At 45.8% G+C, this 25,886-nt stretch overlaps 1 long non-coding RNA gene across 1 annotated transcript; it reads left to right on the forward strand.

The window, feature by feature from the left end:
- The first annotated feature begins 21,330 nt into the window (after positions 1-21,330).
- Positions 21,331-23,965, forward strand: LOC137463802 (uncharacterized). Its single transcript, XR_010993978.1, has 2 exons — positions 21,331-21,573; positions 23,661-23,965. It is a non-coding gene; the product is annotated as an uncharacterized lncRNA (long non-coding RNA).
- The last annotated feature ends 1,921 nt before the right edge of the window (positions 23,966-25,886 follow it).

Here is a 25,886-nt window from a genome sequence, read left to right on the forward strand (position 1 = left end):
GGAGTATTCCCTTATTTCAGCACCCTTGCAGCCTGGCCTCCCCATTGTCAGTGAGCAGGGATCTCTCTTAAGTTGTGGTGGTATAGGAAGCAGATGCCCAGGACCCCGCAGTCTACAAAGTGTATGGCCAAGGCTTTGAAACAAGTTATTCTTATTGTGATTCTTGTTTATAACACCAGATTCATTGTTTGTAATTTTGTTCAGTGGCATCCAATCAATAGCAGACAATAAAATATTATTTCGAGTGGTGTAGACATTTCACGAGAATGTGATTGATTGCTTTAATTTCTGCCTTCCTCAGTGTTTTTACTAAGCCCTGTCTTCATTTCTTTCATTCTGCCTAGTTCTCTTCAGCATCAGTTGTTAAATAAAGTGACATATTTATTATATCAGCTTTATTTGACAGATTGTGGGGCGACATATTTCAGATTAATTTTTTCATTTATAGATGTACGTATGTGTGTGTGTGAAATTATACATGTGTATATATATATACACACACTGTATAAAATCAGTGTGTTCCTGAATATACTGAAGGCCAGAATTTCCAAGCACAACTGGAGATTTTAGGTGGTGGTTTTAGCTGCCTAAATTGACACCCTTTGACTAGTCTAAAATCAATTGCCAGCAAGTATATGATCATGCAATTTAAGTGACATGTTATATGAAGTTCTCAGTGGCCAGATGAGGTTTATTATCTCTTCAGATGGCTGCAGAAGCAGACCACACAGCACTCCTGGTTTTCCATGTCTGACAGGACAGCTTAACAGCCCACTACTAAGAATTTTTATATTAAAATAAGCCCTGTAAGGTGGCTTTAACATGTGTTTTACAGAGATATTTCAGAAATGTCTGGAAAAGTTCCTTTTTGTCAAAAATCCAGGGAATTTTCTGGAGTTATTTCTGGTAATCATCAAACCCTCTTGGAGCACCTTTGTTCCCGTAAGTCTGGTGTGTGCAGGGCATGGAGATTAAAATCAAGCTCTTCGGGTGGTGTGCATTGACTTAATCCACTTGTTCCATGTAAGGATATGGGCCATGAGATTTAGTGCACCTCCTAAATTACAGCCTAAATGAGCTTTCTCCCATAAATATTGCATGATTTTGTCAGGTGCTCCAGCCTGTCCCAGAAATGCACTGTTGTGGGGAACCTGACAGCTGCTTCTAGCTTTAGCTGGTCTTGATATTGGGCTGTAAATCCTAGCTTTGGTGGAGGACTGAGCATTGCTTCAGAATGTGCCCAGTGTGCTTTGGGTAAGGAATTTCATAGCTGGAGAACATCTGGGTGCTGTTAAACATCCATTCTTGATCCTCAGATGACTTCTATTTTTTTGTGCTGATCTGAGTTTCACATTTAAAATGGTAATTGTCTGAACTTGTTTAGCAATTAGGATGTTCTCATAGCAGGGAAGCATTAAAGACTACACAGGCTCTGAACCACATATCGAAAATGGAGCACATTCATGCTTCTTTCCTAATCCTTTCAAAGGAGTAGGGTTTAAGCCCAGCCAGGCCCCTTTTCATGAACATAGCTTGTTGTCTCTGAGCTTAAAAAAACCCCACAACCACCAAACAACCAACAAATAAATCCTATTACTCCAGAATATGATTAGTGTTCTGGTTTGAGTTATAAATCCCCTTCATTTAAAATGCACTGTTGCTACAAGTTAGGATTTGAAAGTACAATCATGCAAATGCCATTTGCAATGTTTTCACTCTAGTAACCTTGGCAATACTGCAAACAGCTCTCCTGTTTGATACACACAGGTTGGGAATCTCAATTGTAAAGCAAAGAGGGGGATGCTGCCAATTTGTGCTGCTCCTGGGAGGGAAAGAGGTAATTTCTGGGGTAAAATTTGGTTGCTGCAGGAGCCATCCCTTTTTAGTCCACTCCATTCTAGATCCTGGTGCTTTGTTTTATGTTGTTTTTTGCTGGTTATATCCAGCTTTACAATATTTAAACCCCTTGTATAAATCAAAATCACGGAGCATAAATATTTATCAGCACAAGAAATACACTGCACAGGAAACAAGAACAAGCCAAGTATTGCTCATAAAGGCAAAACCAGTGGGTTACATTTCCATACCATCCAGAATTAGTGTAAAGCAGTCACAGACCCAGGCACCTCTTGATCTGATATTAAACATCCCAGACTAGCATGGATATTCATGCCGTGGCCACCTGTTCCTCAGGGCTGGTGCAGAGGAGCAGTGGGGCTTCCTTTGGGCACATTTCCCTTCCAAACAAAACCCCACCTCTGCAAGCTCACAGCCCCAAACACGGGCCCTGTCCTGCACGGCTTGACCTGCCCACGATGGCTAGGGGTTATTTTTGGTGGCTCTTGCAAGGCTGGTCAGACTTGACCACTGTTTTGCTGCCTGGTGGAGTGTGGAAGATGCTTTGTAGGTGCCTTCTTGTGAATGTGGGACAGCCAGAATTTCTTCTTGCAGGTAAAAGATAAAGTCCCTGTAAGATGTGGCAGGATCCTTGTCTTTGTCAGCTGCTCCCTACTGACTGACAAGCTGGTCTGACATTTCCCCTTCCTAGAGGCTCCTTCCTGATATTGATTTTCTGACAGCAGCCTCTCTGGATATTCCTGCACCCACCTTTTCCAGGTCATGGCCCACTGCTCCTGGATGCCAGCCCTGCTCATACAATCAGAATCATTAAGGTTGGAAAAGATCCTTAGGATCATCAAGTCCAATTGTCAATTGTCTTTGAGCCTGGGACACCAAAACCTCTTGGTACTTTGAAGAGTGGGCAAGACCACAGAATCACAGAATAGGTCAGGTTGGAAGGACCACAGTAGTCATCTGGTCCAATGTCCCAGCTCAAGCAGGGTCATCCCAAAGCACACGGCATAGGATTGTGTCCAGATGGTTCTGGAATACCCCCAGTGAGGAAACCTCCACACTCTCTGGTTAATCTGTTCCAGTGCTTGGTCACTGCATAGTAAAGAAGTTCTTCCTCATGTTGGTGTAGCTTTCTCAGTATCAGTTTCTGCCTGTTGGCTCTTTTTCTATTGCTGGCACCACCAAGAAAAGCCTGGTCTGTCTTCTTGGCACCCACCCTTTAGATATTTGTACACATTTATGAGGTGCTCTTTCAGTCACCTCTTTTTGAGACTGAACAGGTCCCTCAGCATTTCCTCATAAGAGAGGTTGTCCAGACCATTGACCAAATTAGTGGCTCTCTACTGGAGCTGCTCCAGGAGCTCCATGTCTCTTGAAATCTCCAAAACGCTTTGTGTGAGATGTTCTGTCTGCTCCAATCATAAAAAGCAAGCAGAAAAGAACAAAAAGGTGAAGAAAATGTATGAAGACTTCTAAGGAAAAAAAAAACTGTTATGTGCATGTGTGTCTGCAGGAAAAACTATTGCTGACTAGAAATATCAAATCGAACCTTACACATTTCATGGCTGCTTGAACTTCAGCTGATTTACAGCAGTGAATGTATTAGCAAAAACATGAGTTAAAAGTTACCCTTTTCTTATGCAGTTCACAGGACGATCTCCTGAGGTCTGGAAAACTCATCCAGAACCATAGAAGAATGGAAGTTTCATACCTTGAACGTAGCTGCAGAAATGCAGCAGAAGCAGAGGTCCAGGAGCTTGGCTGAGCTCAGGAGGTGGCAGTGAGGCCAGCGGCACACATGCTCATGAACTTCCCACCTCCACACCAGTAGAACAGGAGGGAATTCCAGGCTGAGCTGAGAGAAGAGAGTGCCTTTAGGGCAGAAAGCAGAACCTGAGGTGGGTTTCTGAGCAAAGGGCTCTTGTAATTCCTATACAAGGGAACGCCATGGTATGCCTTGCCTTTCTACAGAGCACACTTCGTTCAGAAAGATTTCACTTTGAAACAAAACACCTTCCCTGCACCTTTTCAGCATGAGCATGAAAGCACTCCACGGCTGGGCAGAGATTGTCTCGGGGCCCTTCCTGCTTCTGGAGGGTTCTTTGTGTGACCATTGTTTTTTTATTGCCTTTTCAGACAGCGTTTTGCAGCCTTTAGCATTGTTCCGAGTTCTATAGCAGAGTCAGATGTTAATTGCTTTGTTGTAGAAAAAAGTTTTATGGCACAATTTAACTTTAGCTGCGCCCTCCCCCTCTTCCCTGCCTTGTTTTTCTCTGGGAGGGGCAAGGACCTGCATGATGCTGTTTGTCAGGGTGGGAGAGGTCTCCTGACCATCTCATTGTCCTGCTCAAGCAGGGAATGCACCAGGGTAATAATTCCATGTGCATGTATGTGGCATGGGTGTTCCTTCCATCTGTGGTGTCCAGGTGATCCTGTCTGGATCTGTGGGCTTTGAGGGAGATTCACCCCACCCCACCCAGATACCCAACACCCCAGGGACGAGGTGTTGTGCTCAGGAAACTTTTCCACTGTGGGAATCATGTTTTCCACCAGTCTCCACACAAGCATGCCCAGTCCCCCCAGCACCACTTGTGGCACAGCAAGGCTCAAAGTGTTGGATACATTCCCCTGTGTTGAAAGGGCAACTTGGGAAATAGTGAGTGTTTCCAGTGCAAAACCATTACTTGGAAAACAATAATTCATAATTTTGGAAAATCATGTTTTGAGCAAGGGAGGGATAAGGCACTGAACCAGGCTTATTGTTGTCAGGCTGCTTAATGTCTGTTCTCCAGCAGCTTCCCCAGGATTACAGACCTCCTGATAAGGTCTCAGCTGAGCTTGGAGACTGTCTCTGAGATGCTAAGATACATCAGGATCTGTGGTCATGCTGCCTGTGGCCGACTGGTTTCTGGTTAAAAAGCCACCTGGAAGTCAACACAAGCGCTTTATGGATTCGTTGAAATCCTCCCTTAAAGCTTGTAAGGTATCATTAAATTCAAAAGGGTTTGGAGTAGGATGTCTGGAAGCAGACACCTTCCAGGTGCTGCAGCCATGGGGGTGAAGCATACAGCACCTGGAAACAAAGACACTATTTGGATGCTCTCCTGTTTATGGAAACCCCATAAAATTCAATGACAATAGGAGCAAGAGCATTCTCTAAGCATCAGATAAAAAGCTATTTTTTGTTTGTTTGTTTTTGGTTTTTTCTGCATACTGTAGAATTTAATACATATAAAGACTGCTTCTATGAGTGCCATTAACAACTTATTTTCGGTTAAGTTCTGTTGTCAGGGTCTGAAACAGAAAACATACAGTTGCTATTGCAACATGTAGAATATCCTTCTAAGGATTTTTTTCCTCTATCATTCATAAAAGAAGTGTGTTCCAAATCAGTTAAGGCTACCATTCTGTCATATTTTCCATTCTCTCCTAATCCTCCTGCTGTCAGAGGTCTTCAGTCAGCAATGATGAAAATGCCTCCATTTGGTGGCTTAGGATCCAAAATTCACCCTCTAAACAAAATTACCCAGACATGATTTAGCGTTTTTGATAGACATTGCAGTGTTGAAACGACAATGTGCAAACATATCCTGTCTAGTGCTTGTATTGTGGACAAATCCCAAATCATGAGCTTCTGCAAGAAAAAGGGCTGGAGGGAAAATTTCAGTGCATGCTGGCAATGCAACAGGCATGCTAATTAGTTGGGCTGTTTGCTGCTCTGGATCTCAAAGGACCTGGGTCTGCCCAGGGATTTCTTAATTCTTTCCCTCATTTCCCCCTTGTTTAGTTGTTTTGCTTTTTTCTTCTGGCCTTCACCTGTTTGCTCTTGTGGGAACAGCTATTAAAGGCTCTGAGGAGCCTGTCAGTGAGTAATTGCTAGCACCCAGTAATTAGTTGAACTAATCAGAAGTGGTTAATTGTGATGGGATAATAAATGTAGTAGCCCACCACTGTGGTTTGTAGGAGGGAGGTGAAGATGTTTGGATGAGTTTTAGCACTTTTGAGTAGGTAATGAGTGGGGAGTGCAGGGGTCTGGATAAGGGCTGTGGGTCCTCATTCAGTAAATCTGGTGACTCTTGATATCCTGACATTGAGGCACCTCCAGTCCCTGAGCTGAGGTTAAGCTGCACGGCTTCCAGGTTTCTTTACCCCACTGTGGTTTGTATTTCCTTACACCAGCTCTGAGTTCCAGTTCAGAAGGTTGCAGTGCATACTGGATCAGGAAACTCTGACTGTCTTGCCCCTTGTTTATAGAAGTGGCTCCGATCTGGAAAAAGGTCTGAAGTCACCACCCTGGATATTGATGAGGATCTCTACACCCTGAGTCCTCTGCTTGCAGAACTCTAAGCCCTGGGTACTTGCATTGCTCCTTTTTTTGCCTTGGCTTGCTCTGATAAAGGGCAAGCTTTGTGATCCCTGTCTTGTGGGACAGCAGGCTTTGGCACATCCTGAGACACCAGTTTCTTGTTTCAAAACTCCTACATTCAGGCACTGAGTGACTTTTTATTCCTAAAAAGCAAGTGCAGACACTACACAGAGAATGGCTGGGGTGGGCAGAGCCCTTCAGCAGAAAGTCTTGTGCTATATCCTTTCTCCTCACTGAAATTTTAGACAGTACCCCTGTCTCCCTGCTACTCCATGCCTTTGTCTCTGAAGAAGCATGGTCTGTTCTGTGCTTGGACAGTTTCTCTGACTGTGCATCTTGGTTATGCATCTCATCTAGAAGTAACCTTTGCATTTTGCTCTCCTACTGCTGATCAAAATTCCAGACAATGTCTTGGGTGGGCCACTTGTATCAGCTTTGATCATCTGTTGTCACAAGGCTGTGGTTTTTTTCTTTTATAAACAGGGACTGCAAATGAAGTGCTGGATTCAAAGCAATAATGGGAAAACAAACCACCTTTTTTACCACTTCCTCTCCTGAGGATGGACCTCCTTTGAATGGGGGCTCCTGTTGCTGTCCTATGCAGAGTTTGTATAGAAACTTCTGACAGGATTGTCAAAAGTAGGTCATGGAAGTTGGAAATTCATGTTGGAAGGGCAGAATTTCTGTCTAGAGAGAAATATCCTCACCTGGAGTACCTGAAGATGGGATGAGTTTGGGGTCACCCCAGAGACGAGAAACTGAACCTCACACCAATATCACGGCTTGAGACTGTGCTGCATCCTGCACTTCTTGCCTTGCTCACAGTTTATTGCTTATTGCACGTGTTGTTTTTCTCCTCTTGCACCTTTCCCACTTTATATGGATAGCTCAAGAACCATTCAGCAGGAGGAAGGTAGGAAAGAAATTTTCTTTTTGTCCCCCCTTCCATCTCCCCTTTGAACATCACAAGACTGGAAGGTTTCTTCTTTGCAGAACCAGATTTAAAAACACCCTGCAATGATCACGGTTTCCTATGAGACTGAGCCCTCCTGGGAGGTCTCTATCCTGCCCCAGGGGAGGTGAGGGACATGAGTACATCTGTGGATCCCAGTGCCTGTTTCCCACAAAGAAACATTCCTTTATTTTGACAGGTTTTTTTTTTTTTTTTGGTCACATTATTAGTTTTTCATTTTTAAAGACCACTGACACACTGTCTCCAGCATTAACTTGCCACTCCTCTCTTGTGATGTGTTGGAGACCCTTTGGGGCAGCTTATCTTCAAAGACAGTCAGTTTTTCCTGTTTTACCTGAGGACTTTCATCACTCCTTCTTCAACCTGGGAAAAAACCCCCAAGCCCTAAACAAGCCCATGTGCAGGAGCCCAGAACAACTGGATTGTACCAAAAGGACAAGGCACAAACTGTACCTTACACTACCAAGCCCACAAAGCTCAAATCCATTCCAATTTTAATTTCTTTTAAACACCTAGACAGCCTGTATAGCTTAGAGAAAATATAGTTTTCCTTGTCTATACATGGTATTTGCTGTTTGCCTTTCTCTTTCCCTCTGCTCTGCCTGTCCTTGGCAAGAGGGAAACTTCCACTTCTTGAGCATTAGAGAAAAGCTTCTCACACTGTAGAGTTATAAATAATAATAGAAACCTATAAGTGCTCATACAGTAAATGCACATTAAGCACCATCCTATCTGGAAGAAGTATTCATATTTTATGAGACACACTGCACAGCCACCTAGGCACACATAATACAGAGGTGTCTTGAGGAGGTGATCAGATAGCAATCTAGGCCACAAGCTGCTTTTTCTTCAGGAGTGGGGACCTGTTTGTTTGCCCAGAATCACTCCTGCTTCCTGATATCACGTGTGGCACAAAGTTCAGAGGGTACATGCATGAGTGTGGAGTCATATTAAGTTCTCACTAAATCTCAACACAGACAGCTTTGCCACAAATGTAACATTAGAACCAATCAACAGATGTTAAAGATGTGTTGTACTAATGACCTATTTCATATTCAAGTTCAGTTCTGAATTCCCTTCTCAGCCACTAATTTGCATAACATTTTATTCACGCTCATTAGCCATCAGGAGACTCTAACTCAGCAAAAGTGGATATTAATCAATTTCCCTTTTGATAATGAATGGATACGACACCAAACACCATTGTAAGCTTCCCTGTACCTGCTGCAGTACCTGGAAAGAGTGTGTCATGCAGCCCAGTCACTTCATATCTGACAAGGATGCCTTGGGGGAATTCTTGTGTTTGATTTCACTGGAATAAATGAGCCCTGCAGAGAGGCAGTAAAAAATATGAGACCATGAGTGCCTGCTAATGAACCTGTCTAACTTTGAAGGTATCCAAAACCTCCCCAAAATGCTGCCTAAAGTCCAGGAACCTCTTACAGTCAGCAGCTGAAGCCTTCAAATCTGCAGGAGTATTACCAAGAGGGAAAGAGAAACAGGGTAAGAACCAGCATGACCAGTAATCAAAAACTGGTTCTAAATCTGATTGATGGACCAGCTTGTATCCTGCCCCTGACCTAGTCCATATCAAACTGCATCACCAAAAACAGCAGCCACCACCTATCACCAGAATGGAGAGCAAATAACAGCCCAACATGCATGTCTGGAGAAGACCAGAACATTTTCGATGACCAAAAGCTGTTGAGTAGCCTGGATTTTTTTTTGTCCTTTTTTTTTTTTTTTTTGTCCTTATTTTTAACTCTGTTGGAAAACTTGGTGCTTGGGACACAATGAGTTTGTTTTCAGCTCTAAGACATTGAGATCATGTCTTGATGTCAATGAAATCTGTAATGGTGATGGCACAGAGAAACCCAGCAAAAATAAGTGTGGCACATTGTTAAAAGAGGGAGATTTCATCATGAAGATTAATTTGGAATGACCTGTTTCTACAGAGTCCAACTAGACCTGGAGAAACTTCAGATTCTGGTGTTTATTTTTGAATGAGTCATGCTAAACATGATGAATCTTGTTTACTTTCAGCTGTCAGACCTAGGACAGGGTTGGTCTCTGCATGGGGGAAGAAGGTTCTAGGGAAGGTCTTTCTCACTCCCCTCTGCTCTGGATCTGGGGGGACTCTGTGTCTTACAGCTCTGAGTTGTGATTTTAAGTAATTCCAGGACAAAGCCAAGGCTCAGTTAATAATGTAAGACAATTCTGGGAGTGGGGGTAGGGGGCAGCCTGCTGTTCCTTGTATTGATCAGGAATTAATGTCTAACCTTTGAAAATGCAGTGGAGAATCTCAGCATGATTGTGAAACCCTACTTTGTGCTGTGATCAGTTACCTCTGGGGACCCGCGGGGCTCAGCCTGCTGATTACGGATGCATTAGGAAAAACCTGAATTTTCAATTTTTCACATGAACCTTATAAAGTGAAATGGACTCCTGCTGGGATTTATGGAAACTGGTTTACTCTCCACTGCACTCAGTACATCTACTTTGCTAAGCTGGGAGAGTGCTTCAACCAGAGAGGCACTGCAAGAATTCAAGAATTATTCCACCCTCAGCAAGTTAATTGCTGCATCGTCAAGTAGCATGGTTATCCATCCTATTCCTTCTGCTTTCTCTCTCTTTTTTTCTCCCTTCTTCCTCTCCAAGAGCTGATGTGTGATGTCTTTTATTTTTTTTTCCTCCTCCTTGCCATCTGTTTCATGTTTGTAACTTGCAGAGGGTGGGTGTGTGGTAGTGGAGCTTGTGACGATGTTTGCTGGTGGAGGCATTTCTTTCACTCTGTTAATTAGATTTGTGTTTTCGTTACTCCCAGTTCTAAGGGCCATGCAAATAGGACTAAATTATGCATTAGTGATATGCCCCAGTGTTTAAAACATTCTTATTGTTGGGGGACACCGGCTCCATCCTGTATTCCTCCCTTTCATGGAATTCAATTATATTTAAACTATTAACAAGGAAAGTCTAAAAATTCTATTAAAATGTCAGTTTAATAAATCTTCCTAGGTTTAATCTTTCATTTCTGGACCGGGGGAAGGGGAGGATGAATTATGACAGTTTTAAGTTTTCCCTGAGCAGCCCCTGCGTGTTAAATTGTCTGTAACTGTCAGAGTGTTTCTGAACTTACCTATATTGGTAAAACAATCTGAGGCAATAGGAGAGTGCCCGGGGTATTCACTACAATCAGGCACTTCATGTGTCCAGGTCTAAAACATGCCACAGCTGGAGGAATTTGGACCCAGTTCTTTCCTTCCAACCACAGAGAAGTAAGGGAAATGGGGTGCTTCATGCCTGCTCTCCACTCTCTGCTCCAGGCTCCCAAAGATGGCTTTATCTGGCTTTGGACATGTGGTTTGGACTCAGCACTATTTACAACTGATTAGATTGTTGTTTTTAATTCCTTTCTTCTTCCATGTGCCATTTCAGAAATACCAAGGGACTGTCAATCATTCTGGTTGGTACCCCATGGTGCTGAGTACCATGTGAGCATCTCCTGTAAGCAAAGCTTTCTCCTCTCCCTCTTTTTGTGCTGTACTTCTGCTTTTAATAAATGCTGAAATCGTGTCTCTCCTGTTTGCTTCAGCTAACTCTTGATTTGAAGCTGTTCCAGTGTCTAACACACAGGGAGTTTTTTATTATTTCCTCTTAGCATTCCTGTGCTTGAAAATCAGGACTCACATAGGACCATATAAAGAGATTCCAATGGTTTAGCCCAAATAAAGGAAATCCAGCTCCTGGTCCTGCACTCTTATGGGTGTAACACAGAGGATGCAGGTGTAGGGATGGTTCTGAGACCTGGGACATGAACAGAGCTTCCAGGAATGCTTTGTGACAGGGCTGCTCCTCTCAGGTGAAGATTCAAGAGCTAAACATGCCCTGATGGGGTGTTTTGTGAGCACTGTCTGGGAGGGGAAAGAAGATCCAGGTGGTGATTTGACCCAATTGAGTCTGCTTGTACCTGAAGTCCTCCTGGATCTGGTGTGGAGACAATGATGGTGGGTGATATCTGCAGGTGATATTTTTTATGAGGCAATTAGTAGTTCTGCCTGTCCCATAAAAATGTGGATTGCTAGTCTGTAGATGGTGATGGTTGCAGAGAGCTATGAGTGTCAGGTCTTACCAGGCTTGAAGGGGCTCAGCTGGGGTTCCTCTGGACAGCAATGGATCATGATTTGTGCTGGCTCTGCAGGCCTTGCTCCGGTGTTGGGGGGCAGATCCAGCACTGGGAGAAAATCCAATAACTGTGGGCTCTTCAGAGGATGGATGCTGAGGAGAAAAATCCAGCTGCCCCTCCATGGTGCAGACTGATGCCAGAGTCAATGCACATGAGGATCTATATTGAAATGGAAGAGACTTTCATTAGTTTCTTGGCTTTGCTGGGGATCCCTGTGTGCTCTCAGCAAAATGCCTGCACAGCAGGAAAATGTGGTTGGCATGGGCATATGGCTTATGGCATTTCTGCCATATCAGCAATGTATCTCTGACAGAAGAGAGTTCCATGTGGGAAACACTGCTGTGGCTGTTGGTGACACAGCACAGAATGAGGAATAATTCCCCCCAAACAGTCCAGCTGACCAGTGACCCTGTGATGACCTGGCAAGCATGGCATTGCTTCTCCAAAATGGAAATGGTTACAGTCTGGCACAGCACACCAAAAAAAATCAAACTCTTCTTCTTGCCTCCCTCTTGCCCACATTTTCAAATTCTCCCAATACCTAAGCTCAGGAGGGCTGAATTGTCCTATTCCAGCCCTGGATAAGGAGAAAGTAAGTGACGAGCAAGAAGGATCAAAATGTTCTTGGTGGATTCTAGGGAGAAAGAGGTGATAAATGGTACTGGTTGAAGGCCTTGGTCAGCTGGGCTGCAATGCATAGCTAATGCCAGGCTGCAGGGAGAGTGTTGGGGCACAGTGCTTTGTTTGGGTGAATAAACCATGCATGTTCATGGAATATTAATTAATAATAAATGAACATGCATGAATTATTCATGCTCATAAAAGCAAATTTGCCCTGAAGGCATAACACAAGATAGGTTTTAAGAAGGTTTGTTTTTGCTGGTTTTTTTTTTTTTTTTTTTTTTTTTTTTAACTAAGGGATGGATTTGTATATGGCATAACTGATTGGTGGTAATTTGAATCCAAATGCAGTGTGACTGCCACGGCCAAGCCAGTGTATCTCAGCACACTGAACAGGCACTCCTCCTTTCTCTAATGCTATTTCAGTCATTCATTTTTCTTCCAAGATGCATATAGGGACCTACTTGCTTTGAGTCCCATTTGAGTCTGGCAGGTCAAAAAGGATCCCTTGGGTTAACATCGTTGCTGTTGGAACAGGGATAGATTTGTCCCTGCACGTTTGTTCTGCTGACAGATTTGTTCCAGCAGCGTGCAGCGCAGATGTCTCATACATGATGCAGGATTCAGGTGAGATTTGAAGCAGTGAGCTGACGCAGGAAATGCTGCCTCTCTATTTAAACTCCAGGTTATGCTAAATGGGCCAGCAGCACCTTTTGCTGCACCAGGGTCCGTCCTTCTGGACAGCACAATAAACCCCATTAAGAAGGATTTAAATTTAAAAAATGCCTGTGTGTCTTAGTGATGTACCACCCTGCCAAAAGAGGCTGAAAATTGTCCCTAACTTAGGAGGTATCTTGACTCACCTTGGGCTTCACTTTGCCAAGGCAAAAAAGGATGGCTGTAAGCACTACATGTAGGACAGGCATCACTGTGGGACTGTCACCTTGTTCACTGTGCTCTGTAAAGGCTGACCTTGCAGGGGCCAGGGGCATCATGTGTTGTAGCCAGGCAAAAATATGCAAACATGTGCAGTATCTTTCTAAGTGCCTTGCTCTGTGACTGCTCTACAAAGTGAAATGCAAAGTTTTTCTCCCCATCTGAGGCCATTAAAGATTCTCAAGCTGCCATCCTGTTAGATCCTAACACAGTTAGAAACATAGCCCCCACCTATCTACATCCCTGCACAAGTTTCATGTCAAGTTATTCTGGCTTCTCCTGATCAGATGTGGGAAAACTGGGTAAGTAGGATGTTGCTGCACTTGTCCACAAGCTCCCTATTGATGGTGGGTAATTTGTAGCTCTCCTTGGGTGCTAAAACCTCTCCAAAACATCATCTTGTTGTTCCAAGGAACAGAGCTCTCTGGGTGGTGTACATGTGTGACATTGTGGCTAAAGCCCCTATTCTCCTTCCTTGGGCTCCTTGCACTCCCAGCCTTCTCATGTTTTGCACTTCTGGTCAAAAATTGCAGCTGCCATCTAAAGTGCACTGTCCCTGCTCCACAAAGACACCACAGTTTGGCCAAAGTGTTGTCTCAGGGCAGGCAACTGTGGCCATGGTGTGTCAGTGACCAGCTGGGGAAAGGGCTGCCCACATCTCTGGAAAGTGGGTTAGGAACGGTGAAAGTGAAGGATGGTTTGGACATTTGCTGAGTGCTGCTGGATAGACCTTGTGGGCTGGCAGGATGGCAGGTGCACAGCAAAGGATGGAGAGTGGTACACCATAAACATGGTGCTCACCAGCCTCCCAGCCATCATTTGATGGGAGAACATCAGGGAACGTTAGAAAGAGAGGAGAGATCCCCAGACACAGCTCAGGTCTGCTATGAATCTGGCCTCAAGCCATCAAAATAATCTTAAACTCCTTTTTATTTCCTTTCCTATTTTTTTCCCCCAGAAGCACGCCTTGACTTCCTCAGCTAATAAAGAGCAGGGCCATAAACTCTGCTGCCTTTCCCTGGCAAGGCCATTCCCTTTGGTGAGCTGTTTCCTCTTGTCTTCATCTTCCTGTTATTACATTTTTAGTTTCTGCTTTTCCAGCAATCCTTCTCTGCTGAGCTGCTGTAGTTTGATCTCTTATTTTTCTGATTCCACAACAAACATGTTTTAAAGCCTTTGCTGCTGGTCTGAAGACAGTTTTTCCAGGAAAAATGCTTCATGTATTGCAACTTAAAACATGGGTGGATTTTTCAGAATTTAACGTCTTGGGACATAAGATTTTGGTCTCCTCTTTCATATGGTCATGAAGGCAGATAAATGGGAATGATTTAAGTAATTTATATATTAAGAAGTAATAATCTTCGCAACCACTTTATCCGTCCAAATGCTTTTAACTTTGATCTTTCTGTTTTCTAGCAACACCTTGTATTTTTTTCAGACCTCTTCACCTTTCAGAGATAATCATCCCTGATGACTCCTTTGAATGCTTCCCTCAGCTAAAGAGAAGTGTCTGATTGGTACTGCACCATCCATGTATCTCCACAATTACTGAGATAGTTTTTTGGTGTTCGAGGGTAAGGCAGAAAAGGGAAAAGGCTCTCTAGACCTTAAAAGCTGCTTTGTCCTTGCACAATGGCAGTCTGAAGCCCTTGGTTTTGCTGTGTTTAGAAGTCAGTAAATTTACTAGTTAACGTTCTTCACCTAATTAAAAAGCCCTTGATCTGAGCCCGTCAATAGAGTTTGGTATCTATAGAAATCTTGGCCTTGTGCTGAAAGATTTAGCAATTTCCTTCTCTCCCTTCAGACTAAGTCTCAGTAGGGATGAGATGCTGTTTGGCAAAATGGGCTTGGCCTCTCTGCTGGGCTGTGCTGGGAGCCCTGCTGGGAGGCTGTCCTCGGCTGCAGCTGGGAAGTGGGCTTAATCGCAATAATTTACTGGGCCGGCTAATTATCGGATTAAGGGTCAGTGTTGTAGCACTGAGGGAAGGAACTGACAGAACAAGGGGTCTTGTCCCAAGTAGGATCTGGCAGGGCTAGTGCAAAAGCAGCAAAGGCATCTGTGGTACCTCTTTTTGAAAGGTCACACAGCGTGGGGAACAAGGCAGCTACAGACCGACATTTACTTTACTCTATTTAGTCTATAAACAAGGAGGGTAAGAAGAGAAATATTTTTATTTATTTTTATTTCACCTTGTAACAGTGTAGAGACAGTCAGTGCTATGTTGTCTCACTTTCACCTCTTGCTATAAATACCTTCCTGTGAGAAGGATCTTCTCAGCCCACTTGGTTTGCATTTTAATTATTTTCTCTGTCTGGCACTTTTCACCTGTTGAGCTGTCTATTGTTGTTGATGATTTGTAAAGGCAGATAAAAGCTGAGCATTGCCGTGAACTGGACATCACTGTCACTGGACATGAACGGTGAACATCCCAGTTCATGTTGGAAAATGCATATGAAAGTTTTCCTCATAAGAGAAAACCCTGAAGTGAAAACTGAATGAAGCCAGTTTTTCCTAAGACCACGGGCACAGCATGATGCAGTGATGTCTTGAATTGACCTGAATGCAGCACTTTACAGTGTTAGGACCTATTTCAGTGACTTTCTCAAGAGGTTTAGGCACATGTACCCTCCAGTTAAAATCTTTGTCCTCTTGAAAGACCCTGCTGAAATTGTGAGACTTAATAATCTCTAATCATGCTCGTCTCCTGAGAAACGCTTTCATCATTAGTTGTCTCATTAGACCAACTCCCTTTCTTCTTTGCAGGATGAAAACCCCTTGTTAGTCTTGTGTGTGTGTGGCACATCTGGGTTTTGGATTGTTGGGAGGTGGCAATAGAATGTGTGGCAGGAAAGTGACACGAAGAAGCCAATTCCTAAAGCCTGTCCTTGTTTAGCAGTGCTGGGGCAGAGCTCACTGGATAATGTTCTCCGCACTCACAACTGCCCCAGCTTGGCGTGGGCAGGAGCTGGAGAGGAAGGATCAGACAGGGCCAGGGAATGAGCCTCTGTGGCTTGAAGAGAAGGCAAAGCTCAGGGATTGTCAAATCTTAGCTCTCACACTGAAAGTGAAGGGGCAGGCGAGGTGTGAGCAGCACAGGCCTCTGCAACACGCTCCCCCTTCTGCTCTGCTCTTTAGCAGCCCAGCTCTAAAGCCAGAGAAGTCATCAGCCCTGGGAGGCTACATGGTTTCACATCCAAAAACGTAGCTCAGATGTGATTCCGTTTCGCCTGCCACGTGTTTGTCTGCTTTTCCTAAACCCTCAAGTCTCTTGGTCGGAGCGGATGGGACTCGTCTCATCAAACTGGCATCCGCAATGTCGGTGCTGACTCCAGCAGCAGTCACCCGGGGCTCCCAAAGGCTCTGCGGGGACAGAGCCAAGGCAGCCGAAGGAGTCCAGGGCATGATTCATCTCTTCTTAAACTGGATGTCTAAAATAGGTCTGGAAAGTTGTGCTCGGGAAGTGCCGATTTCCCTCGGCTGGCTGTGAAAGGAGCTGACGGTGATTAGCTCAACATCCCTGTTGAGGATATCTGTGTCTAGTCAGATGAATCCTACCCAGATGGCTTTTGGCTGTGTTTGTACACAGAGCTCAGCACAGGGGGGCCGTATCCTCAGTCACCGTGGATGTTACTGTGATATAAATAATACCACCACGACTGAGGGCACGTACTGTACATCCCTCCTTATTCCAGCTCCACACACATACATCTTACCATCTTCTGGGGCTCCATCTGTATTTGTTAATATAATAAGAATGGGGGGGCGGACATGTGTGGGTGAGCGAGTGTACGGTGTCCTGTATGAATAGGTTGAGATGGGCTGATATGATCAGACAGCTCTTCTGCATCCTGATTGATTGAGGTGTTCTGTTTCCACATTAACTTGCAATAAAGTGCTCTCTGATGCCGATACGCATTCATCATGTGCAATTGTGGAGACTGTTTATAACTTAATTTACTCCAAGGTAATGATGATTATATCTAAATATTTATGGAGAGGTCAGTGCAAGTAAATTTCTCAGTAATTTCGTTTTGCTTTTCTTTCTCTTTTCTTTCTCTTTTCTTCAGCCAGCCAAATTATCTCAATGCTCCCCACAGACCTTCTGCTAATTCCTTTGTTTGCAGTGACAGTTAGTGGAGAAAGAAGGCTGATTAACTGCAGGCAGACTCTGCGTTGAGCAAGCCAGCAGTCTAACCAGAGGTGCACACTGAGTCTCTGCCTTTTATTTTAATTTTGACCTGCAGGAATGTCATGGGCCAGAGCTGTCTATTAGGATATATCTGAATCGTGTGTGTGTTTGTGTGAGTTAGCAATGCTAAGCAAAGCTTCCCACTAACACTGTTAAAATTGATACTTTCTGCACACGTGACAGGGAGTGGCATCTATGCAGCACTGGTTGTTCATCTGATGATGATCTGCTCAGTGCAGACCATGGGTGATCACTTTTAGGGTGGGCTCAGTCAGGAAACCAAGTTATTTATGGCACCTTGGGGTGTGTGTTAATTTTGGGGTGTGAGCTTCTTCCTCCATTTTTTCTGCTTGCTTCTCTGTGCTCTTTTTCTCATGTGATATAGTCCACTAAGGGGATTCCATCTCTTCTAGGAGGATTCAGCCCAGTGGGACTGTGGTCTGTAGATGATTCCCAGCCTGTCTGCTAATATTTAAGACTGACTGGCACTGGAATTTTTTACCCAGGAATTTTTTGAGGCAGTGTGGAAAATGAACCATTTTGTTATCTCTGAGGGAATAGGAATTTCACAATATTGATATGAAACAGCTGAGAGAATGTTTCATTTTGATGTCTTATGAAAAACATCTGTGGATCCCTGAGCTTCTTGGCTCCCCCTGCTCCATATGCAGAGCTCCAACACATCACATTATCCCTTTCCTTCTTCTCCTCCTTCAGTCATGTCTGTGTACTCGTGTGATCCTGAGGGCTGTGCTTTGTGCAGGAGTTTTTGTCACTAGGCAAGCAATCAACCCCAAGTGTGTCCCTCAGGCAGCTCAGGCAATGGCATGCCTGGATCCTGGATGAGTGGTGAACCCAGAAAGAAGACGGATGCTTATATCCTCGATCCCATGAAGGTGGCACTTCATGGGATTGAGGATAAGGGTGGGTAAGATGGGTCTGTAGGATCTGATTGTAGCTGGATGTCTCGTGCTTCCTTGGATATTAGCATCAGCACAGGAGGAATCATTTCTGCTCAAGAGGTGCAGCCACCCACCAGCCAATGGCTGTTGTCAGCTTTGGGGGCTGGCAGTGGATGTGAGATGTGGCAGTTTTGGACCTAAATGCTCTGCAGAAAGATGCTACAGTCTTCCCTTGAGTTTGGCCCCCACTAGTACTCTTATTGCTGCATTCTATCACAGTGGTCTACATTGCCTTTAGAATTTACCCTCATCCTGCTTTAAATACTGCTTTACTTCCATCCCAGGCATTAACTCTTCAAATATTTTCTCCTTTTCCTTTTACCAGTTCTATTTTCCCTGGAGGAGCAGTAGAAGCCCAGCAGCCATGTCTTCCTGAGCAAGGATCACTGCCTTCTGTCTTCACCCTGTGCTATGCCACAGCAGAGGGATGCCCAAGCTCTGTTACTGCTGATAAGTGATTGCTCCATGCATCTATTGGTGATTTGGTGGTGAGGATGTGTTTTCAAATGTTCCTCAGAACGTCTGATCATCCAGCTGTGGTCCTCAGCTGCCTGGATCCAGGTGGAAAAATGACCTGTCTTGCAGTTCAGGCTTTATGGCGAGGAGAATGGCAATGTATAAATCCACTGTCATCCTGAATCAAATGCTGGAAGAGAGAAAAGATATTGAGGTATATTGAACCACAGAGGGGAAAAGAAAATGATGAGTGCAATCTGCTCCATTAAAAATTTCATAGACTGTTACCTTTACAGTGCAATTAGCTGAGTGATTCCGGTGCTGTTGGAAGCCAGAGCGGTGGATAATGAGAGGCAGAAATGCCTGTGCAGGTACATTTGCAGAAAACCTTTAGGTTTTAGCTGCCTCTCGTGTGTTCCGAGCGCGCTGCTAAGTCACCAACTGTTGATCCCTTCTCTTCAGCCTCACTTTTCTCCTTTGCTTGTGTTTCCTCCCACAACTCCAACAAGCCCCGGCCCCTGTGCCTTGATGTCTTTGTTCCCTGTGCAGCTGCTGTGGGACAGCGGCACAATGGGACCTGTCAGCGCTGGGGACAGGGGCGGTGGTGGGCGGGGGGCTGCTGCAGGCAGGCAGAGGGGGGCTTTTGTCAGCAGGGAGTGTTTGCTACCTTTGATGCCAATCATTTTGGAAGAGTTAATGCTGACACGGAAAGCAGCGAGAGGGCTTTTCATGTGAATTCTGACGGAGAGAAAGGGATCCTGGGAGCCACATAAGAACATTTCCATGGCTGAGTGCTTTGTACCAAGTTTTTGGTTTCTTTTTAATGCAAACTGATGGCCATTTTTCCACTGCAGTACTGGGGGGAAACTGCCCATTTCTTTGATAAATGGCCTGATTCCAGTCTTGCTTGCACCAGACATGCAGGAGGAGGCACCAGGGGATAGGCTTTCCTCATGCAGAAAAATGTTTGGGGTTAATTCTTTGCATTTCATCATGAGAACTCTAAGCCATGAGACTTATCTCAAAACAGAAAGGTTTTACCACCTAGTGTTTGATACTTGAACACCCTGACTGTGTACTTATGTCCAAAGGCTCAAGTCAAACCCTAGAAATTTGGAGTGGGCAGGGGGATAACTTTGCTTAGTGAGAGCTGAAGACAAATGAGAAGGCAGACCCCAAATTTTACATCTGCTGTCTCTTGTTCTGGCAGTTGAGGGGCTGCTTTTGGCTCATGTTAGTTGTGCAGCATGGGAGGTGAACTCTATGAGTGGACATGCACAGTGGGAGCACGAGTCAGGCCTGCATTTATATGCATGTCAATGACCAGCCAATTCACTGATTAATTTGACAGCAAGCCCCGTGAAAGGTGCTGGGAGCTTTCTGCCCCCGCCCCAAAGCCTGGAGTTCAGTGTCATACAACTGCACAACAATCACTAATGAGAAAAAAAATGTTCTTATTCCTTCTGGCTGAAAAAGATAGATTTCCTTAAAAGCCAGACCCTGACATTTCAGTGAACTGTAGCCGAAGACAAAGAATGTGCATTGTTTCTAAACAGATGCAAAAATAATAATAATAAAAGATCTTCTGCTTTTCAAGCCAATCTCACAATTTCCAAACCTGGCTCATGGTTTTTCTCATGCTTCATGATGACAATGCCAAGTCTCTGTTGCCAGACTGCTAAAAAAGCTTATTCAGTTTCACCCAACTACTAAAGAAATGAGCAAAATCAGCTCAGTCTCTGCAGTTGGGATGGAGTTTACATCTCTTGTTCTGATGCGTGCCTTAGAAGAAGGAGCAAAAGCAGGAGGCTGAGCTCCAAGATGTCCTCTCGCTGTCATTCTTCTGTGGCCATGCACAGGGCTCCATTATCTTCGCTCTCTCCTAAAGTATCTGCTTACCAGAAATGATTCATAATTCAAGATAATTCATTTCTCAGCATGACGCCACATTGCAAAATACACACTGCCCTGCACAGCAGCTCTACCCTGAGGCTTTCCCTTCACCGCTGGTGCTTCTGCTCCCTGGACATTTCCACACCATTTCAAAACTGAAGTTTCTCTCCTTTCCTTCCTTTCTCTCCTTTCCTCCTTCCTCTCCTTTCTTCCTTTCCAGGAAGAAAGAGTTCTAGCATCCAGGTCCACTTCCAGCTCTCTTGTGCGCAAGATCCCATAGCTAAGTTTTGGACTCACTTTTGAAGATGTGGTGGACTCCCCAGAATGCAAAAGGTGTATTTTCTTTCAAGGTTATTTCACTAACACGGCTCACAGATCCTGGGGTACTTGGCTGCCCTTTGGTATTTGGGATCAGACTGGCCAGGGCTCCCAGAAACAGCCTCAATAGAGCCTGGGGTGGAAGTAGGACTCCAAATGCCATCCTGGAAGGGAACCAGTAACACTGCTAACTTGTTAGCACTCAAAGGGCTCTGGAGAGAAAAAGGAAAATTCAGGGCACCTTCTCATCAGGTCAGGAGTTACTGCACTGCAGTCAGGGTATGAGTGGCTATTACTATGTTAGCTTTGGGGTAATATTGGAAGATCCAGGCACCTGCACCTGGTAGTGGGATGGGGCTAAACTCCATCAGCTCTGCTTGAGGTCCTGATTGCGTAAAATCCTCATTGTGGTGCTGTGTTCCTCTACATACAGGCCCTGTTGTTCTCCCTGCATGTTATTTGCAGAGGATTCTGGTAACCAGAGGCTTAAGATAAATCAGTTTTTTGTTGTTGTTGCTATCGCCGTGGGCAGCCTGGTACTGCTGAACTGTGGCCAGGGTCTCCAGTCCAGCATATTCTGCTGCCTCCTACAGCTCTGCTGGAAGTCAGCTGCCAGGCCAGATGTTTAGCAACCATTTTTCCAAGTAGGAAATTAGTCGCTATCAGGTAGCAGGTGGTATTTTCTCTCCTTGCTGTACAGTCAAAGGCTTTGGAGAGTGAACATCTTCATCCTCTCTCACCTACATCTATTTTCAAGGGGCAGCAGCATGGAATCAGCACCAGCAAAGCCTATTACTTGGAAGAACAGAGAGGAAATGAAGGTAAGAAAAAGAAGTGTCTCTAATGGACCCAGACCAACAGCAGAACATCCATGAAATTATTATTTACAGAGACTTTGACTTTTATGACTATAATCTCAAACAACGAGGGGTATCTATTTTCTTTTGGAGGCACCGGAGCATCTCTCTTTAATGTTTAAAAAAGCTGTGCACACCTGGAGAGAGGGATATGAGGGCAAATGTGCCAGACAGGCGATGCAGCTTTGCTCTCCCAGCTGCTGCTGCAGAGATGGATGGGGAGTGGGAGGGCATGTCTTGCAGGGGTTTTGGTTGCAGCTCCAGCAAGCACATGTGAGATCCTGAGGTGCAATTCCCTGCTGATGTGCACCTGGCATCTGCTTTACCTGTGCCAAGCACAGCCCCTGCCAGGGCTGGCTCCTGGAGCAGCAGAGGTGTGGCTGAGCAGGGACTAAAACCGCTGCCTCCCACACGTTTAGGGTGTGAAGGAGAAGAAAACGTGCTTTGAAGACTCCCCAGGGAGCAGACTTAGTAGCTGAGGTTCCTGGGGGATGCTCAATCCTGGATACCTACTTATCTATAGGAGTCTGTGGGCAAGAGGGCTTACAGTTTTCCCTGGAGATTTGCAACTTCTGCTGGTTTCCCCAGCATATAATATTGGCTTGACAACTGTAGCTAACTTCTGGTTCCACTTGCTTTTCCTGTTAGCTGGGAGTGTTGTGTGCAAAGAGGAGCAGACCTCGTTTGTCTGCAGAGCTGAGGGAGGTCTAATGCAGGCTGTGAATGGCCCCAGTTGCCATTCAGAGCTTGAGGAGGGAGATGTGGGGAAAGCTGTGTGTGAGTAACCCTCAGCTGGAGAGTACTGTGGGGATTTCTGTATGTGTCACACGTGTATTTATGCCCGGAGCTGCCGTGTTTGCCTGGTGGGAGTGTGGACACAGGTATGTATTTGCACCTGCCTGTGGGCACCCAGCAGGTTATCATGTTAGCTCGCTTATCAGTTCTACCTTTTAGTGGTTAAATACTTCCCAGATCAGGTCAGACTGTGCAGAAATGAGCTGTGTTTGAGAGGGTTTTGGGATAGACTGAAGAGTTTTGGGTACTCTGGTGGCAGGGGCTCTGATGAAAGACAAGCTGAAAGCCTGGCCCCTTGTAGTACCCAAAAGTCAGAACCCTCACTGGGCTCTCCAGGCACTGCTCCATCTTTATGCCAGATGTCTCCTATCTTCCCTGTAGGGTCAGCATGCAGTCAGTGACTCCATGTGATCTTTGGCTCTGCCACAAAATGTCCCCATGGGTCAGAAGCCTACCTCTGCAGCTGCTGGCAGAGCACAGTCCTTGAGACACTGGGGAGCCCTGGTGTGTCCAGTGATGCCGCAAACCATAGAGACACCGTGGCCCTCACTTGAACTCCAAGGGTCTGGTTTCCAGGGGGATGCAGAAACAGACTTTAAAAAGGCATCAATCAGGATATCTCTGTTCTCACAGACTGCCACCCCATGGCTTGCACTGACTAACTCTGGTCATAGCTCTCCTGAAAAATCTTTGGGGTCCCTGAGACCAAATTGGTTGCCCCAATGTGAAGGATTTTGGTAGGGAATTGACAGAAGCACAGTGGAGGTGACAATGTGTGGGAGCAGCCCTGGCCCCATGGCGTCTGATTGTCATGTTCTTGTTTTGGGTTCTTGTGGGGGAAGGATGGGGAATGTGCCTGCTGGTGACCTGGACTGTCAGGTGTGGCTGAGGGCTGTCTTCAGCCAGGGAATCAGCAGAGACCCACAGCACGACAGCAAGACCAGGAGAAATGGAGTCTGAAACCCTCTGCTGCGAGGCAGCGGCATCAGGACCCACAAAGAGCCAAAACCTCGTGCTTGCATGCTGTTTCCTGGAGGTAGAAAATGCAAAACAAGACAAAAAACCCCAGCCAAATCCTCACCTGGTGCCAGCAGCATCCTGATGTCAGCTGAGGCTCAGCCCTGTGCTGGCACCAGTCCTTGCAGGCAGCTGTGGAAGGGGAGCAGTGCTGGGCAGCAGAGCTGCTCCTCTCTCTCCTTCCTCCCCATTCTTCCCAGCCTCCTTCCTTACGGGGTTAATTTTATTTTTTCCTCCAGGGGTTTAGGAACAGCCAGCTGAAATGCGCAGGCCAGCTGCCTGCCGGTGGCAGCAGGAAAACAGGCAGACAAAGCAGATGGACGCAGCAGGGGCGAGGGAAGGAGCGCTGTCTTCAGCGGGCCACGGGCACCACCGAAGAGTAAACAGCTCTCCAAAGGGAGCCGGGAGCGAACTCCAAACCCCATCCTCTCCCAAGTACTCAATCACAGCACATTAACAAGAACGCCTGGACTGCTGGGGGAGAGTAAACAATAAGAGGCCATGCTGGCAGGAGAGTGGGAAAAGCAGAGCCCCCTCCAGCTAATATTTATTGAAAAGGGTGTAAAAAGTGGCTTGCGGCTCAGCGTGCTGTCAGCGAGCTGCAGCGTGTGCTGCTGCTCATCTCCTTTCGGGACGACCGCCCTTTCCCCACCTCCGTCCCTGCGTGTGCAGGGGATTTGTTTGAGAAGAGGAACAAAGGAAATCCAGAAGCTGGAGGTGAATCCTCTGCCCCCTCCTCCTGAACTGGCTCTGCTCCACGGATGCAACCTCGCTTCCCAAACCCAGGCTGGCGTGTGGGGCCTTGGCTGCTCCAACACCGCAGCCACTCGGCCGTGCTGCCACCCAAGAGCACTGCTCCCGTGTGGGAGGGGGCGATCGCGTTTGGGGGACCAGGGCTATTGTTCAGCAGCAGGAGGGGGTGATTCTTCTCCTGCTTGTGCCAGCGTGACTTCCTTGATTTTGCTGCAGCGGCTCCTGATTTATGCCCGGGAGCTGGGTCCCGCTCGCCAGGCGTTGCTCTTTCATCTGCAACATTGCAGCGAAGTTTGTTTACAAAGGTTTTGGCACGGCCGCAGATTCCTTCTCCCCTTCCCCCGCCTTGCACCTAATCAGCTGCAGTTTGCTCTCTGAGTCCCACTGAAAAACTGATTGACCTTTCCGAGCCGTGGCTGACACATGAACCATGCAAAATCCTTTCTGCTCCCTCAGCCCCGTGCTTGTTCGGGAACCCGGCCGCCTGCAGCAGCCCGAATGGGTGGCCTCAGGCAAATGAGGTTGGTGCCTTTTGGGAGCTGCTTTGCTTTTCATGTTGGGCATCCTTGACATTGGGTGAATGTGTGTTGTGTGGCTGAGCCTCCCCAGTGCTCTTTGCAAACGATGACATTGCTAAAAATGTGCCTCTGACATGTGCTCAGTCCCAGGCTGCCTCTAAAATGGACCTGTTTAAGCAAAACTGAATTTCAAAGAAGAATATGAAGACTTCTGGTCCAGTGTCTCCCTCCACCCCAGCAGGGTGTATCCACATGGAACGTGCACAGAGGCAATTTAATCCTTTTTGGGACCAAACTCAGCAGAGCTCTTCCATGAGAAGCCAGCCTGACCCGCAGCAGCTTTCTGTTTTGTAGCACACACAAGGACAGAGCTCTGAGAAAAGTGCCAAGGCAACCAGGGATGTGTCAAAGAGTGAAGGCTGCTCCAGCTCTGGAAGTAAGACATAAAGTTTCCATTTCCACAGAAAGACATCGAATTGTCCAAAAAAGCCCTGCACAGTAATCACACAGGCTGAGCCTCCTCAGACTCAAAATGTAAAGCACAAGGGTCCCATGGGGCACCCAAATGTGTCTGGCCTGTACCCAGCCAGGGGAGCTCTCCTGGGCTGTGATGCATCCCAAATGACCCATACTCAGGTCATGGGTGCCAGCAGAAAGCTTTTACTGGACCCCAGGAGAGCACTGGGGCAACTTAACCACACAATCTCCCTTCCTTTTTCAGGAAAAGACACATCCTTAAATCAAGTAAAAAAATAAAAGCGTTTTCTTCTATTGTCTCTCCTACAATCAAATTCCTCTGGTGCTGATGGTAGGCTTCTCCTTTCCCTGGGAAATACATCAATTTGATTTTCTCCCTCAAAGGATAAATCACTGAAAGACACGACCACCCAATTTCCCCTCAACTGTGACTGCCTCTGGGTGCTAGGGGAATACCGTTGGAAGGAGCTGTGCTTTGTTTCAATCCTTCTATGCATGCTGCATGGTCATTTTATTTCTCATGCTTCCTTCCTCTCTGATAGTTTTTGGGTGGGTTTTTTTTTTTTTCTTTTTTTTTTTTTTTTTTCTCCCAGATCACCCTTTTCTTCAGCAAGAGCTGGTGCTGCCTGGGTGTAACAGCTGAGCACATTCCAGTGTCTGTCTTGGGCAGTCTGTCCCTGCCTCTGCTCTGCCGTGCTGATTCCCCCATCAAAGTAA

This window comes from Anomalospiza imberbis, chromosome 1 (assembly GCF_031753505.1).
Source record: "Anomalospiza imberbis isolate Cuckoo-Finch-1a 21T00152 chromosome 1, ASM3175350v1, whole genome shotgun sequence".
In the NCBI taxonomy this organism is placed as follows: Eukaryota; Metazoa; Chordata; class Aves; order Passeriformes; family Viduidae; genus Anomalospiza; species Anomalospiza imberbis.